General features: G+C 43.6%; 1 protein-coding gene across 6 annotated transcripts in view; it reads right to left on the bottom strand.

Annotated features, from left to right (window-relative positions):
• ldb2a (LIM domain binding 2a) overlaps window positions 1-17,934 on the bottom strand; it is a 101,307-nt gene that overhangs the window by 45,010 nt on the left and 38,363 nt on the right. The window lies entirely within an intron of this gene.

Here is a 17,934-nt window from a genome sequence, read left to right as displayed (position 1 = left end):
ATCGCAACAGCATCATTAAAATAAATGGGCGCTGTGGTTTTTTTATGTAGGTTTAATGTCACTCTGAAAAATGCCTAAATGCGTGATTCCGAGCCGGAGGTACTCATGGGAGCTGTTCTGCAGCTACCAGCATGCAGTGTGGAGGAGCCGGGCTCATTTGAAAAAATTACAGAAAAATATATTATGGCACAAAAACAACAATAACTCCACATGTGTGTGTTCAGAGGGATGAACAGGACGTGAACAGAACAGAACAGCAGCCTCGTCAGGTCTCACACCTTTCCACCGTGCGCTGCGGCTGAGAGTGATAACGAGACACCATGTGAGCAGAGAAAGTCCAACCAGAACTCAGATCAGTGGATCTCTAACTGGGCTCGTCCTCCTGGAGGAGGCGTGAGTGGAACAAGTCTAATGAATATGATTCATGCGGGGATAATAAACAGTTTGCTGTCGCGTCATGTTGACCTTTACTTCATGAAATTTCACATTGGATCTGTTTTTTATCAATTGCTTCCAAAGCTGCAACAATTACACAAGATTTGTCGATCGATATGGAATCATGCACCTATTAAACACATAACTGTTATTGGGATAATCATGTCAGTCATGTTTCAAGCTTCCAGCTTCTTGCAGGATTCGCTGCTCTGCTTTGTCACTCTGAGGTTTGGACTGTTGGTTGCACAGAAGAAGCAGTTTGAAGACACTTGCAGAGCAATTTATTAAAATGCTTGATGTGTTACAGACTGATGATTGTTGAATGACTGGCTGATTGAATGATTAATTGATTAATCACTTTTCCTTTTCTGGCTTCTGACGTCTGACACGTGACACGTCAGATAAAGTTTGAGAAATGTCGGCTTAAAGTAGCTTAAAATGAATAAATGAGTGAACCGTCCAGAGAGAAGTGCTACAAATGTAAATCTGAGCGAGCCTCCTGGAAAAAGAATAGAGCGAGCCAAAACATCTGCTGTTCCAGGGTGTCTGTATCCATTTTTATACAATTACAAGTGTAAATCTCATCCAGTTTAAAATCAGTTCAACAAACACATTTGGATAATGAGGCGTCGATGAACGACAGGACGCCGCTCCTCCAGGTAGAAACGGTTGAGAACCCCTGTAAGCGACCCTCCATCACCGCGGCTGCACCGGCTTTTTTCTTTGTTTTCTTTTCTTTTTAACATCATTGGTTCAAGTTGGAATGAACCCTCTAATCCACTAAGTTTCAGTGACCCGGTCTAACCATTGAGCCTATTAAATAACTGCAAAAACAAAACAAGCATAAATCCTGACTTTGGGATTATGAAGGCGAGCACGTTGGGATTTCCTTTAGCCTCTCGTTCCTCGCCTGGTGGAACAAGTCTCTCTGTTCCTCTACGTTTTGCTGCCCGTCAAATCTCCATCATTAGAACACTGCGGGGGAAAAAAAATAAAAATGGGGACGGCCACATTATCCAGCAGCACATGGCCTCTGATTTCAAGCAGAAATAATCCATCTTAGAGTCAACACTGTGTTGGCTGGAATTATGCTCGCTCTCCCCTTCCCCCAGGGTGGGTGGGTGGTCAGGAGGAGGTATGTGAGTGGAGGAGGAGGAGGAGGAGGAGGAGGAGGAGGAGGAGGGGGGAGGAGGAGGGGGAGGAAAGAAGCCTGGGAATAAAACTTCATTTAGAAGTGAAATGTCCCCAAAGACAGTGGCTCGAGAGGCTCCTGAGGTCAGACCTGGATGGTAGAGTCTGAAGTGAGAGAGGGAGAGAGAGGGAGAGAGATGAAGATGATGTTGGGTGAGGGTGTGGGGGATATGGAAGGGGGGAGGCAACAGGGAAAGGGGGGGTGCACCCGTGACTGGCATGTTTTTCAAATTCGATAAAGTCAGGCATGACTAAATAACACATAAAATGTTTGGCGTCGTGAGCAGTGGCTGAGGGAGGAGGAGGGAGGAGGGAGGAGGGGGGGAGGGAGGAGGGAGGAGGGGAGGGAGGAGGAGGAGGAGGGAGGAGGAGGGAGGAGGGGGAGGGCAGGCGGGGAGGAGGAATGGGGGGGAGGAGGAGCGTAGGAGGGAGAGCTGAGCGAGCGTCCGCTTGGTGGGAGAGGATGGTAAAGAGGCACGAGGCGATAAGAGAAAGAGAACGAGAGAAAGAGAACGCTCGCCCAGCCAGACGCGGGGCCAGAACAGACGCGGAGCCTCAAGCGATGAGCCGAGATACGCACCGTCGCACTGAGACCGAGAGCGGAGGCGCGACCAGCGAGAGACGCGCAAGAGCGAGGGCTCCGCCCATCGGGCGCTGAGCTCCGATCGACCATTCTCTCTCCCTCTCTCTCTCTCCCTCTCCTCTCTCTCCCCTCTCTCTGTATCTCCCTCCCTCGCTCCCTCTCCTCTCTCTCCCTCTTCCTCTCCCTCTCCTTCTTCTCTCTCTCTCCCCTCCCTCTCCCTCTCTCTCTCTCCCTCTCTCTCCCCTCTCCCTCTCTTCTCTCTCTATCCCTCTCCTCTCTCCCTCTCTCCTCTCTCTCCTTCTCCTCTCTCTGTATCTCCCTCCCTCGCTCGCTCAGCCTCCACCACGGTTGAAAAACAAAGTACGTCTAGGAGTGGAGCTGACTGCTAATGCGGAGGAGCTCTGAGGAGACGAGGGGGAGGAAAGGAGGGTAGAGGGGGAGGAGGGGGAGGTATGTGGTGGATGTGGGGGGGGGGTAGAGGGATTGGGACAGAAAAAATGAGCAAGGGATGAAAGAGAGAGAGAAACCGAGAGGAGAGGGAGGGAAGATGAAAACATAAGGGCTTGTCAATGAGGGAGAGAAGGCTCACTGAGGGGTAATGGGAGGGTGAGACAGCTCGGGAGGGTGAGACAGCCAGAGAGAGAGAGGGGGAGACAGGGGAAAGGAGGGGGGATGCTCAGGTGATACGCAGATCTGCTTCTTGCCCACCTCACCAAGCCGTGCAGGAGTTCTGGTTGTGTCTTCTCAACCAAAACTGTCCTAATAAAACCCAGTGTGCATAACCCAGGGTGACAGAGTGATAGATAAGCATGTAATGGCAGCCATGCTGGCAAGTTTTGGATCATTTCAAGCGCAGTAGTCTTGTCTTTGCTCCTCAAATGTTTTCTCGGCTGCCTCGCTCAGTATTTACATTGTAGGCAGACACTTTCTGTGAGTTCTTTAAGTGAGCAGCTCCTGTTGTTCTGCCCAAGGGCATCTTTAAAGGACGTGACGATGATTAATCCAGCAACATGTCAGGTACATGTTTTAATCCCTGACTGTAAATAACAGGGACGGAGCTTTCCAGTCAGCGACGACTGATTTAAGAAATATGTGGATTGTGTGTGAGCTCATGAGAAAACGACCACACGAATAATCTCCCCGATGGTCAAAACTGTGCATGTTTAAAACGATCACAGTGAACAGACGGTGCAGCAGGTCTGCTGTGGGGCGTGGCTACCTGCTGACTGACACTCTCTCCACCACTGCGTGTCCTTGAGTTCTCAGTCAGACCCAATCAGGACATCCTCCCCGGCCCCGCCCTCTCTTCCAAATATGGTCACTTCTGGCTTCAACAAACCAAGATGGCCGTGATGCCAAACTGAAGGCTTTAAACAGCAGGTTTACACTTGGTTTTAATATTTTCTCTTGTTAACTGTCCATCTACAGTGTTGAGAAATAAACAGGTACAAAATAATCATTAGACTAAAACAAATGAACTGTTGGCTGCAGCCTGACAACAGTCCAACGTGACGCACAGACCGTCTGCTTCATCGTCAGTCTGAGAATAATCAAAGATGATTGAGATGCACGGTTACCTGCTTCTCATGTCTGATACCACAAGATAACTGATCATTTCACACTTTTTTATTTCAATTAAGAAGCTGATAACCTGTCGTGTAAACACACCTGAGAGTCAGAAAGGCAGAGAGGGAGTAAACAAACATGTCACGATGTAAGAGCAGCAAGTCTTCTTCTTCTTCTTCTTCTCATATTTTACTGAGGTATCTACGAGACACTTAAAGTGCACATCACCACTGACTGTGCGGGGCCATGTAGATGCTGCACTTGTAAAGTCAGTGAAAGTTATTTGTCTCATCTCCATCACCTGTAATTTCCTTATCGCCCAAAAATAGCCGTTAATATAAATTTCCGTCTTGGTATTCAGCTTAGAGTGATTTAACCGGAGAAAAGCATTTCAGATGCTGGAACTGAAAAGCTTTTTAGATGTTAAATCATTTTCTTTTGACAGCAACTAACCATTATTTTCACTATGCATTTATTTGCCCAGTATTTTCACAAGTGATCAATTAATCATTTAGTCGATAAAATGTCAATTTCATTAAGTTCAAGATGAAATATTTAATGATCTTGAGTTGATAGTTTAAAGACCAAAGATTCAGTTTTACATGATGATGTTTACATATTCAAAAAACTAAAAACTGCATTTTACCACCATGAAAAATAACAAACAATTTATCAATTATTTTTCTGTTAATCGACAAATTGATTAATCAACTAATCATCGCAGCTCTGCTTTCAACCAAGTGGAGTTTCAGTGAGGAGTCATCCGAAGAAAAAGTTTCACACTTACATAACCAGTGGGAGAAGAAAGTTTCAACTCCACATGAAAGTATTAAGACGAGAACAGTCAAATGAAGTGAACAGTGAAGATGTACCGAGTGCAGACAGAAGGAGAACTCCACAGTGACACCATCATTCACCACACTGCCTGAGAGAAGCAGCCTCATGTTGCAGCCCGCGTCGAAACCGCTATCATTTATCTTTTAATAGGCAGCAGATTACACACTCACCAACAGCGCCAAAGACAAACACACTTCAGACAAATAACTGCAGAACGACCAAAAAACGTGCATGGAGTCCAGACGAGATGAAAAATACTTGTTGGCAATCGTATTTTTTCTTCCTTTCTCTCTCTGTCTCTCTTTTTGACGTTTTCTTTTCTCTGCATCGTGCTGATTGGCCCGTCTTCAAACGCGGGGCACTCCAGAGATACAGATTAGCTGGCACTTGTTTGGGCGAACACAACAAGCAGCATATGCCTCTCAAGTAACGTGTACCCAAACATGCAATTTACAAATAATTAACGTGGTGTTAATTAGTCACATTAATTCATGCCACTTTGTTGGGATCGTTTCCCCCCGTCGGTCCCCAGGACTCCTGCCAGCAACGACAGCCAGCGAGACGGCAAGAGCCATTTTTCTGCTCCGAAGCGCGAGCGGGGCGTCGGAAGAAAGACGGGTCGGTTCTGGCTGGTACATACACACTGACACACACACTGTATGCAAAAAGACACTCAACCACATATGCAAATAGTTAACAGTCGTGTGAACACATGCGCACACCCACACATCAGACCAACAACCACCCTGTGTGCAGATGTGTGTGTGTGTGTGTGTGTGTGTGCTCATGATAAGCACAGGAAACTTTATTCTATCTTTTTCTCAACAAATCCATTCAAAAGACCAAATCCGACACTGCGTCAGTCCGTCTCTCAATCCTGTCGACTTCCCTGCCCGTCTGTGGCGCTCAGCCTCGAGCACATTCACTCCCACTCATGACACACAGTCAATCTAATATCGCTTCTTTCCTAAGAAAGCAAAATCACTTTCTTAAGCAGCTTGGCAGACAGGAGGAGTACAGGTGCATGTGCTCACTGTCTTAATATAAACTACAGCTCACGAGTTCATCAGCCGGTGAAACAGGGACTGATTTGTTGTAATAGTTTGTGAACAGCTGAGCTACACAGAGATAAGATGGATCACACTCTGGTTTCACAGACGAAACGTTATGTGAGTGTATTCAACTTACAATTTCAAAAAATGGCGATGTTTAAAAAGTAACAGGCTCAAATTCTGCGACCGGTGACGACGTGGAGCCCAGGGCGACAGACTGATGGTGCACGTGTGACAGAAACAGTCGCACCGCCGAGCCCCGAGGGAAACTCTCTGCAGACAAGTTTCACTTCAACAGTGTGAGTTCGACCTCTCAACTGTTAAATGTGGAAACAGAAACAGTCACACGAGAACTTTGTTAATAAAATCAGATTAAACTTGATCAGCTAGATGTAAACTAGACATGCCAAAGGAACAGTACAGTGCATCTGTGTACACATCAGATATATATGACATATGGTATAAAATCAATCTATAGAATAATGAATCATCAAGACAAAGGATCTAAAGATTTCAACTTCTGATGATTTTCAAAATAAAATGCATTGAATGATTTCAGTGTAACATTGTACCTGAACACAGCGCAAGTCTCTGTATGTGTGTCAGAACGTCACCAACATGGACTCAAAGGCAGTTTGTGTTCCATCTACTTAACATGTGTGTGTGTGTGTGTGTGTGTGTGTATGCTGTATGTGTGTGTGTGTGTGTGTGTGTGTGTGTGTGTGTGTGTGTGCATGTGTGTGTGTGTCCTATACATACTATATGCTTTGTGTGATGCTGCCTCTGCTTATGTTTCTTATCTGTGTGTCAATTGACATTTGTGGTGCACAGGAGAGCAGCTTCATGTTGTGAGCCGGCTGAAGCTGTGTTGTCCATTCTGACACCATCTCACACACACACACACACACACACACACACACACACACACACACACACACACACACCTACACACACACACACACACACACACACAGAGCATATACAGTACATGTGCAGTAATGATGCACCGAGGGAGTACAGAGGCAGCTAGGTAAACAATATTCACGCCCACCCGCATGAACAAAAGTAAATTCATGTAAACATGCAGACGTGCGAGGGAAGAAGTGAGCAGTGTCATCGCCTCTTCTTTCTCTCCTGAGTAAACAAACCGTTCATTAATATTTGTAAAGTTTTTAATGGAACGTTTGTTATTGAAGCAGCACCTGTGAATGCTGTAATGCATCTGAAAATACTGCTTTTGTATTTTCTTTGAATTAACTTGTTTTTTTATATTTTGTATTATATTCCTCAGGGCTGGGCAACATATCGATATATTAACGATATGAATCTATGTATTGTCTTGTATTGTGACGTCAGTGTTGTCTTCTCCTGGTTTAAAGGTTTTATCACAGAGAAGTGACGTGAAGTGATTTTCTGAACATAGACTGTAATACTTGTTCTTATACTTACAGTCATTAAATCAATATTACTGATGATTATTGATGAAACATCTCATTGTGTAAGCACCAACAGTCATCCCTACAATATTGATCCAGGTATTACATGATGGCATTGTATCATATCACCCAGCTCTAAATATTCATTTATAGATAAAAATGATTTTAAGAAAGCAAACAATAATAGATAATTTACAGCGAGAGAGGTTCAGGTCACTCTCTGGCTTCCTGGATTAGTCCTCACTCAATATTAAATACAGACTTTATTTCCCTATTTTAAACATGTATTTCTTGTAGGAGTGGGTAATGTGAATAAAATAACAGAGTGCTAAAGGCTAAATTTCATGCACACTGGTGCAGCCCTGCAGCCCTGATGTTTACTTTATAAAAACATGTTCTGCTACAACAGTGTGAGTCAAACTTCTCCACTCAAATGTGGTTAAAACAGAAGCAGTAATACAAGAACTGTGCAAAAAAATACAATTAGATTAAACTAAACCTAATTGTCATTGCAACAGAGTGCAAGTACCGAGGCAGCAATCTCACCAGAAGAGCAAAAATAGCAGTAAAGTACAGATTAATGTACGCATGTATACAGTTCAGATATATGTGATGTTTAATATGAATACACTGAGATATACACAGCATGTGCAGCAGTTACAACAGGAGACAGTGAGCGCCGTATACACAAGACAACAAGACACGATATTAGGTCATATTTAAACCATCTTTTCTGATTATTTCTATAGCCGTGTGACTTGTCCAAGAGCCCTCAAGCAAGGCACTTAATTCCCACCAGCTCAGCTGCTGTATGCACCGAGGGCAGACATGAGCTTCAACCAGCAGCTGGAGGTCTGCATACGAGACAGGAAAGAGCAAATGCAGTATAGTTCTGCTGCTCCAGAATTTCATGCACCAATCACTGAGTATCAATCCCATTTTTCCTGAAGTTGAGAGTAAGAGGCTGAACCATGACTGGAGGAAACAGTCACAGCGGTGGAGGAGAGCGTGGCAGGCTGTCACAAAACTCTCTGCACGTGGCAGCAAACACAAGAGGAGTTCCACTCTAAGAGAAAGTCATTACCGGGAAGTCATTACTTAAAGTTCATCATCCAATATCTGTAAAATATAGACAGTCTACTGTGTTGAAGGGTAATCATTGTGTGAGCCGCAGATTAAAGCTTCTTCTGTCCTTTGAAAAGTACCTTCATTTGTGTCCAATTTGGTGCCATTAATCATTTCTGCAAGAAAAAGGTGCCGTCGTTTGTTTTTTTCTCAATGCCATTATCTCAATAAGGAATGAGACTAGTCAAATCAAGAACGCCCAGACTTGTCAGCACTGTTCGTTCCAACCTGTCCGGCTAGTTGATGACTAAACTGCACGCTGGTGGAGTACAGTCAAATTAAAACGCGGGGGGGAGAAAAAAAAAGTCGGGAGATACTCAGTGGGCGATTATGCAGCAAAAGCAGCTCTCCGCAGTGCAGAAGAGAAAAGGATGGAAATGAGAAGAGGAGAGCAAGCAGAAATGTTCATGATCCATAATGTCTGCATCCTGCAAATATTCATCAGTCCATCGCAGGCTCGCTTTAATGGCCAGGTGGAGCTGAAGAGATAGAGCAAGGCACTCGCAGGTTGGGGGTTCAGTTTTCTTTGAGGCTTAGTGGGAAGTCGGAGGAACTAACATTTACAGGGAGGGAGTGTCACTCTGTGGCCTCCTGCATCAGTCCTCACTCAGTATCAGATACAGACTTTATTTCCCCATTTTAAAAATGTAAACCTTGTTGGAGTGTTTAATGTGAATAAAATAACAGAGTGCTATTTACAGTGTGTGCACTTTAACTTTTGATTGTTGGTGATGCAAATAAAACTGACTTGACTTCAGCATTTAACTTTGTAAGAAGCTCAAAAATGTCTCGAAAATGAAGCACTCAAAACTTTAAGGTCTCAACAAGACGAGCCTCCAGATTCATTATCAAGAGGATCGTACTCAACACAAAAAAATTATTAATATCTTATATTTCAGGATCACATCTCGGACTTTGTGAAATGCTGATTTTCCACTTTTTCTTACATTTCTTAGAACAAACAACTAATAAATGAATCAATGAATTAATCACCAGATTAAATGAACTGTTAGCTGCAGCAGGCTTGATATCATGATACTTGTGTGTCTGCAGGGAACAAATGGAGCCCCACGTTGAAGTCGTCTCTCGTTGTGATGTTATCTTTTCATTATAATGATGTGCTGCATGTTTTGTGTCACATCGCATCACGTCACGCTAAATAAAGAGCAGATATAAACAGACAGTCAGCAGCTAACGTGAGGACTGACACATGTTCTCCCAGCGGACGGCTTGATTCTCAACACTTCTGATCGTCATCTTTACATTTTAAGACATTCATCTCTCTGGCCGAGTGATTCAAGTCCCAAGTGGTTAAAATGACAGAGCGGGGATTTAGTGTCTCTCTTGAGGATAATCTCTGACTTTCCAGTGTCTGAATGGTTTCTGTAACCTCCTCCACCTCATAACGGATCCATCAGGTTAGGCTAAAGCAAACAGATTATGGAACATGTAAAACGGAGTGGATCAACACTCTCAGATAGGTCACATCGATTTATTTTCTCAGCCTGTGACGTGTGTACAGACCAGTGTTCACTTGGACCTACAGAATATATTGTGATCAATAAGCTAAGCTAAAAATACTATTAAAATCAATTATTACTCCTTGCTGTGAGCTTCTGTTGATGATCGGGGAGAGGAGAGAAGCATGGATGAAAACCGAGCTGACATATTGATCGGTGGGTTTAATCGATGGTTGAGCAGAGCCTACACTACTTGGCAAACAAATGTCTGTCTTCATTGACTCATATCTTTATCTAAATACCCATCATGAGCCACCATTACCGGGTCAACGGGGAGGGGTGTTAGATCATCGGCAAACTGATTAAGTTAACTGTTTGTCAAGCCTCTGACAAACAGGATTGTCACAAAGAGCTTCACAGAGGACACGAGCAGAGAGGGAGACAAAAAAAGGCCGACGACATGCTCACGATCACTAAAGGATGAGTTCAGGTGTGAACTTCATTTTGTGCTGAATGTTTTTACGCAAACCTGACTGAAGGTTACGCTGAGTTAAAGGAGGTCGTGTTCTACGCAGAGACCATGTGGACGCCTCAAGACCTGCTCGTGTTTCTGCCGATCAGTTTCCAACTGAAGACTGTGAAGGCGACATTAAGCAACTTGGAGAAAAGATCCTTTAGAAACAAACACAAACACTGCAAATCTTCTGTTTACCACAATCCCTGTTTTCTATCGTAATGAATGAAACAACAGAAACACAACGATCGCAGCATGGAAACAGTCTCATCATCACTGCTGCTTCATTTGTGAATTATTGATATTTTCACCTATTCTGGCTTCAAAAACTACACAAACAAAAAAAAAACCTAGAAAGGAAAAAAACTCTCCACAGATTTCTCAAACCTTCAGTTACATCTGTCAGTTTGTGGTTCTGACTGATTCACAGACCAAAACTCAAAGATAAAATGTTTACTGTAACAAAAGACACCAGATTATCTTCTACATGATTCATCTTTGATCGTAATAGTTTCACACCTGATCTACTTGATTGTGTACGATACATTCATGTAGGGTTGCATGGTGCTGTTGGGGACAAAAACCAGCGTTGGACAAATGACGTTACACTTTTTTCTTTAAATGTTGTGTTTCCTTGCAGACTGAAATAAGGGATTTTCATGTTGGTTCCAGGATGAAGACACTCGTTATCTTTATTGTCATAGTTTCAAAAACAATGAAACACAGAGTTACTGTGTGCTGCAGAAAGAGTTACACACTTTAAGGTTCCACTGGAGAGACACCTGATCCTGGACGGTACAGAGGAAACAACTCCTGCATCACCAACTCTCTGACTTTTTACTTTAAAACTGAAATCTGTGAGTTTACATATTCACAACAACACACACTGCATACTGTAACTGTAGCTGCAGCGTCCTGGAACAGTGGAGGAAGGGTTAAACATAATAATAACACATAAACACACCAGGAGCTCGCACTCTCTCTCTCTCTCACACACACACACACACACACTCACACACACACACACTCTACACACACTCACACACTCTAACACACACCAGAATGTGGGAATCACTGCCCAGAACATGAAATATTCATCAGTCATAAAACTTTAATTCAATCTCTCTCTCTCTCTCTCCCTCTCTCTGTATTTCCTGTCATTTTGGGGGCTGCTGTTTTCTGTTTTGCGAGGTAAACACTCACCCACTGCCCCTGCATCGCACAACAATAATAGATTTCATTAAAACCCCTTTTGCACGATTGTCCAAACTCACGAGCCAAAGCACGTCATTAAGACGCGGCTACATTTCAGACGGAGGAGGCCGGCGTTCACGTAGTTCAGAATCACATTTCAAAAAGGAAAGCTGCTGGGTGGCAAAGACAGAAGCTGTCCGGGTTTAACACTGTGCTGCTGTCGAGGTCCGCTGTCATCAGAGCTGTTCCACTCGAGCCCAGAACTCAAACACAACAGCATAATCATACCAATGATTGCTCGTATATAAAAAATAAATTAATCAGTGGCATTTATGTTCTTATGTAGTGATTTAACACAGCAGCAATGAGCTGAGGTTCAGTTTAAAGACCATCAACATTATATCGACTCCGAGGCGCCACAGGGGATCAGAGCCTGACCGAAGACAACAACTTAAACATCTTACATGATGGAGAACAGATACAACATTAGCAGAAGTTTCCTCGTTCATATCTCTTACACAGCATATTTCCATCATGTCTAATGTCCAAATCCTCACTCACACATGTTTATATCATAAAGGACAAAGCTCTTCCTCAAGTCTTCAAATTCAGTCATGATCAGAGTTATACAAATTAAAAGTAAACTTCTCCTGCTGAAGTATTACTTAACTGATGATTACTTTCATTATCGATTAATCTTCTGTTTTTTCTCTTGAGTAATTGGACAATAAATTGTTAGAAAATTGTGAAAAAAAGCCCATCACAATTTTCCAAAACCTCAAGGTGACATCTTTTTAAAGAAATATGATTTTAGTGGACACAGAGGACACCGTGCAGCTGAGTCAGAGAGAAGTGTGCTACCTGAGGAAACCTGCTGACGGCTGCTCATCACAGCGCTAATCATCCCTGAGAAAAGTCTTAAATTATCTCTTCAGTATCAAGAGTAATTTTCTGGCAAGAAAACACTGGGTCAACAGATTATCGGCCTGACTGATTATTGGATCTGATATTATTAATTTTTCTGATGTCGATGACTCATCTTCTACTTATTAAATCACGGCAGAAATAAAAGCAGACAGGAGCTTTAAGTGCCTACGTGTAACTGTGAAGATGTAATCATGATTTATTGTGAATACAGTAGAAAAATAACTGATATATGTTGCTGGTGGACACAAGCAGAGTCAGAAGGAACATCATGCCACAGTGCAAAAATATCCATTAAAAATATTTTTTCCAAATTAGCATACAAACCTCAATTTTATGAGACAGTTGATGTTCGAGACGTGAAGAGTGAGAACGCAGAAAGACGACTGACATTCGACTGTCTCAGTAATATATATATTTATGTATCCATGTCTGTGCTGTTGGACAGATTGCCTTCATGTTGAGTTTATTGGCTGAGCGCTACAGTAACTGTGTGACTGTAACGAGGTGGACCGGCCTTCTCTCCCTACAGTCTTATAACAGCGACCAGGCGCAGAGCTGCGAGCTGGACTCATTCAGGACACAATCTTCTCCGTGCACAATGCTGCAAAATGTCACATACATTATTATGTGACTTCAGTGCCACAGTGGCCACTTCTAAGATGGACAGCATGTCTCTCACAGCTCATCAACACTGGTAATGTACTTTGGTTTATTTGACAGTGATGAAACAAACACAAACTAAACATTCTGAGTGTTTGAGTTCATAAAGCATCTTTTTAGTATTTATAAACCTTATATTTATTAACCAAACCTCCTCACAGTACATCTTCCAGGTTTTGAGATGAAACAATAATCAAATAAAAGCCAAGAAAAGTGTTTTCAGCCGAATCCTGCTGGATTTGCAGAGGAAGAAAATCAAGATACTGTATGTCTTTGTCTCGTTTTCTCAACATCTGCAGACCAGTTCCGGCTGAACGGACCTCTCTCATTCTGACTTTCCCAGCAGAAATCTGGGAAGGAGAGGAAGAGAGAGATAAGGACGAGAGTGTAACGAGAGAAAGAAAAACAGCAAAGCAGAAAGACAGAAAGAGAGAGAGACACATCTCCAGTCACCCTCATCCAACCTCACGCCACGCGTGGATGGTGACTGTTTGGGCAGAGAGGGGAGAGGAGAGGATGGGGGAGGGGTGTGGGGGAGAGTCGGAAGTGTTTGGGATGGAGGGGGGTATGTCCCCCCGAGGCCAGCCCTCATCCCCTCTTCACCTCCATCCATAATTCAACAGGGGCCACCCCCCTCCAGCCAAACCGACCCCCAGGGCGCAGCTCCGCGGGGAGGACACAACACGCAGAGGAGGAAGAGACAAAGACACACCCCCATCGCCACAACAACCAGCACACACTCCGCAAACACTGGACCGAAACACTGCAGGAGAAAATACCAGAACTCAGCAGAGACGCATCAGACGGCGAGTTGAGCTCCAGTCACACTGACGGTGAAGGACAAAAGTGGAAGATCGTCCAACACTGCATGACGTTGAGTGGTTAATAAGATGCCAAACACTTGATCACAGGATCCTCATAGAGTGAATTAACACACACACACACACACACACACACACACACACACACACGCACACACACACACACAAACACACACACACACAGACACACACAGTCTGAGTGTGACTCAGACTCCTGGTGAGCCAGAATCAATGGTAATGAGCATCGCTTTGCGCTGTTTGGCCTCTGATAATCGAGCTCTGATCTCAAACAGGAAGTGATACCTGCTAGGCTCTCAGCAGCTCACCTGAGGGGGGATGATGATGATTATAGGTAAAATCTTAAGGAGCAACTGCTTTTGTGCTTTTTAAAAATAATACTTTCTACCCACTGCGATGCAACTATAGGCGAAAACAATAAAACAGGAACCAACATAAACCACCTGAACAAGCTTCTCATTCTGCATCAGTAAGTGTTGTTCTGACACGTCGCAGGTTCAGAGGTCGAAGGCTGGAGGTCGAGGGGCGGAGCCATGACGTCATCGATACGCAAAGTATACGGATTCGCCGTCTACACGAGAACGCAAGGGCAACGATTTCTGAGCAAACACATAAAATACATGCATTATTTTTTCCCCACTCATCTACTCTGTGTAATATATCTGAAATCAGCGTCAACAGACAGCTGTAACTATGGTGACAGCTGTGTGAGACAGAAGACAAACTCAATAAAGGCATCGGGCTCCAGGCGGGTTCTGACGGGAGAAACAGAACGAATGTCAGACTTGGGTTAGGCTCGATTAGCATTCTCTCAGTCTTCTCTCCTCTCAGTGTGTAAGGATGCAGGTCATTGTTAGAGTCCTTCTGATTGGACCACAGCGTGAGGTGAGTCGTGCTCGAGTCGGTACGACGAGCTGAACTGTGTTTGTCACGTTTAGTGCCAGAAAGATGAACAACAAGAAGAAAAAGTTATTTGGACTTGTGAATTTCTGGTCTGATTCGGGAAGCTGTTACTGCCATCAAGAGTGTGTGTGTGTGTGTGTGTGTGTGTGTGTGTGGTGAAGAAGAGTTATCGAGGGATGAAAAAGGGCCACATAAACATTTAATACCTTAAGTAAAGCGGTGCAGACCCTTTCATAGACTATGGAGACTGATGGGTCTCCAACACACTGTATTATATATAAATATGGATTTCTCCATGTGTCAATAACTTCGCACAGTGTGTGTGTGTGTGTGTTTTTGTACACAAGCCAACACTTTTCTAATGCCTCTTTGTATCTGAGACCAGGTGTGTGTGTGTGTGTGTGTGTGTGTGTGTGTGTGTGTGTGTGTGTGTATGTGTGTGTATGTGTGTGTGTGTGTGTGTGTGTGTGTGTGTGTCTGCATGTTGTGTGTCAGCATGAGCTCACTCTCTCTCTCTGTATGTATACGAGTGTGTGCTGTAGTGCGTGATGCTCCGTATACGCCGGTCGTTCTCCAGGTGGAATTCTTCTTCTACTCTCCAGCGTGAGGATGAAAACTCTATTCATTATTGATCAAACTTTCTCTCTCCCTCTCTCTGTCTCTCTCTCTCTCTGTCTCTCTCTCTGTCTCTCTATCTGTCTCTCTCTCTCTGTCTCTCTTTCTCTGTCTGTCTCTCTGTCTCTCTGTCTCTCTCTCAGCCCATCTTGTTGACCTTTCTGGAATGTTCTACTGTTAAAAGCTCGTGTTGCACTTCACTCTTCATTTTTTCATGAACTGGATGTTTGTCATCATGACTCGTAGCAAACATCCGCAAATTCCATTCCAGCAAAACAAATGGCTGATGTGTGCGGTAAGAGAGCTCCTGGGACGACGTTCCCAGGACACCGTCAGTGTAATTTCATGTTTTTTTCATGTATTACAAAATGACGGTTGGCAATGATTTGTAAACAGAATCCATGTCGTCTCAGCGAACACACGTCCTGAAGATGCTGCAGCGTTTTTTTAACAGATAAATACAAATCTAGTTCTGAGTTCCTTCTTCTCCACCACGTACACAAAATATGTGTCAAACCTTTTTTCTCAAGTGCTAACCAAAGATAATCAGTAATCTGTCTTCATCATATTGCACATTTTTCTGTCAATTAAAAGTCTCGCCCACTAAAGGCTGTCATATAGAAACACATGTATGCTCAGACACATATATACATACTGTACATATACAACCATTAGCAGGTGGAACAGAGAAGCTAAAGGATGGAGGAGAATGAGACGGAAAGAAAGAGGCTGAGTGAGAGAAGATGATGAGTGGCCTGAAAGACTTGTGGGATAAACTAGGAGGAAAAAACAAGACGAGGAGAGAGTGAGAGGAAAGGAAGAGAGGAAGAGGAGAATACGTGCACAGAAAAAGATGGAGAAACGATGAGGATGGAGGAATGGAGGGAGAGGAGGACGGAGGGCCGTGTGCGACATCTATTGTTCCTCAAACTGGAAGGGGAAGCTGTTTTGTTTTGCTCCGGGGCACGGCGTAGAGAAACAGGAAGCCAGGGGACCTGCCCATCCTCACGGACAGCTGGTGCCCTCCGATAGCTGTTCCCCCTTCCTGTTAGCTACACACAATGGTTCCCACCCTGATCCTGGCCACCTGGAAACCAGCCATGCTGACCAGCGTCCACACAGCCTGTACACACTGTGACTGCATCACAGAACCTGGTACAGATGATTACATGTAGCAGGAGTGTTGTGTAGGTCTGACAGCAACCACGCTTCTTTGGAATGTCCTTCTACATTCGATTGGCTTATTGTAAATATCATCAATATCAAAAAAATATTTTGTCTTTCTCCCAAAAATCCAGTCTCTGCTGGGCTATAATAAATGCCTTGATAACATTTAATTTAGCAGGTTTGAGCCTGAAGTGAAGAACAACTTCAGCACCAGTGTGAAAATATTTCAAACATTTACTTCAGGCTCACAATTTCACACCGAAGTGAAAGTAAAGCTAAAGGAAGTGCAGTATAGTAATTATAATTCATAACAAGAATGGCACTCAGTTTAGCAAATACCTCAGTACCTGTTAATTCTATCAAGCCTGATCCAGAGTCAAACTCAGAACCACCACTCTTACTAACCAACCAGGATCCACATCAAGTTGTTCTGTCTCACTGATACCACACCAGAACATCTCATCAACATTTAGTCAGAATTCCCTGAGAAATTAACGAACATGTCGAAGAATGCCGATTTTTGAAATCTTAAAAAAAAAACTGAGAAAATATTTCTGGATCAGTGTTTTTATCCGGATCAGCACCGAAGGTCAATGTGGTCTATTTTGGGCCGAGAACAGACAGACAGACAGACAGACAGACAGACAGACGGGCTCAGAACCGACTCCACCATCAAACAGGGAGCGACGGCTCCTATCTGCACACAAACACTCATAAAAATATATAAACAACACAGAAACAAAGACAGCAGACATTTCAACATGTACTCATCTAGATACAAGTATGTGATACTTTATCTGTAACATACTATTTATTATTAAGTGCACCATAATCGCACCGCTACATTCAGACAGCCGACTGATCGTCCGTAGACCAAAGACCATCACGTTACAGCGCAGGTCTGATCATCACTGTAGAAATCATTCCTATTTGTATTTCAAGGTTCTTCTTCACTTCCCGCGCTGACTCGTTCTGTAAGCGAGGACCTAATTTGTTCGGAAATCTTTACTCTGCCCTCGTTGTAAAGCAAAGTTTTGAGCCATTAGTCATGTGTTGTTACAAAAAAAAAGTCCAGAACACTTAATAGGACATTTTTTATGGTAAATTATGGGCCCTCCTGCCAGCGGCTAAACGTCAGAGCTCACTGCCTCACTGTCATGCCCATAATCCCAATAAGGAAAGGACCTCTCGGATGTTATTGCTATAGAAACTAGGTCGGGTTCAAAACCCTTTCACTTAAATGTGGACCGGAAAACACACCAGAATTACAGTATTTTTCTTACTCCACACACATGCAATCAAAACTCCACTAATGTTTAAAAACCGCGACGTCTGTCCTCTAATGTCCGACTCGTCCTTCATGTGCTTTTTCCTCTGCAGTTCGTTGAAAGCACTCAATAAACAAAACTGACTTGGTGCAAGTGAAGTAA

Source organism: Sparus aurata, chromosome 18, assembly GCF_900880675.1.
Source record: "Sparus aurata chromosome 18, fSpaAur1.1, whole genome shotgun sequence".
NCBI classification, from domain to species: Eukaryota; Metazoa; Chordata; class Actinopteri; order Spariformes; family Sparidae; genus Sparus; species Sparus aurata.
Note: the sequence above shows the minus strand (reverse complement) of the source record. Positions and strands in the feature narration are given on the sequence as shown.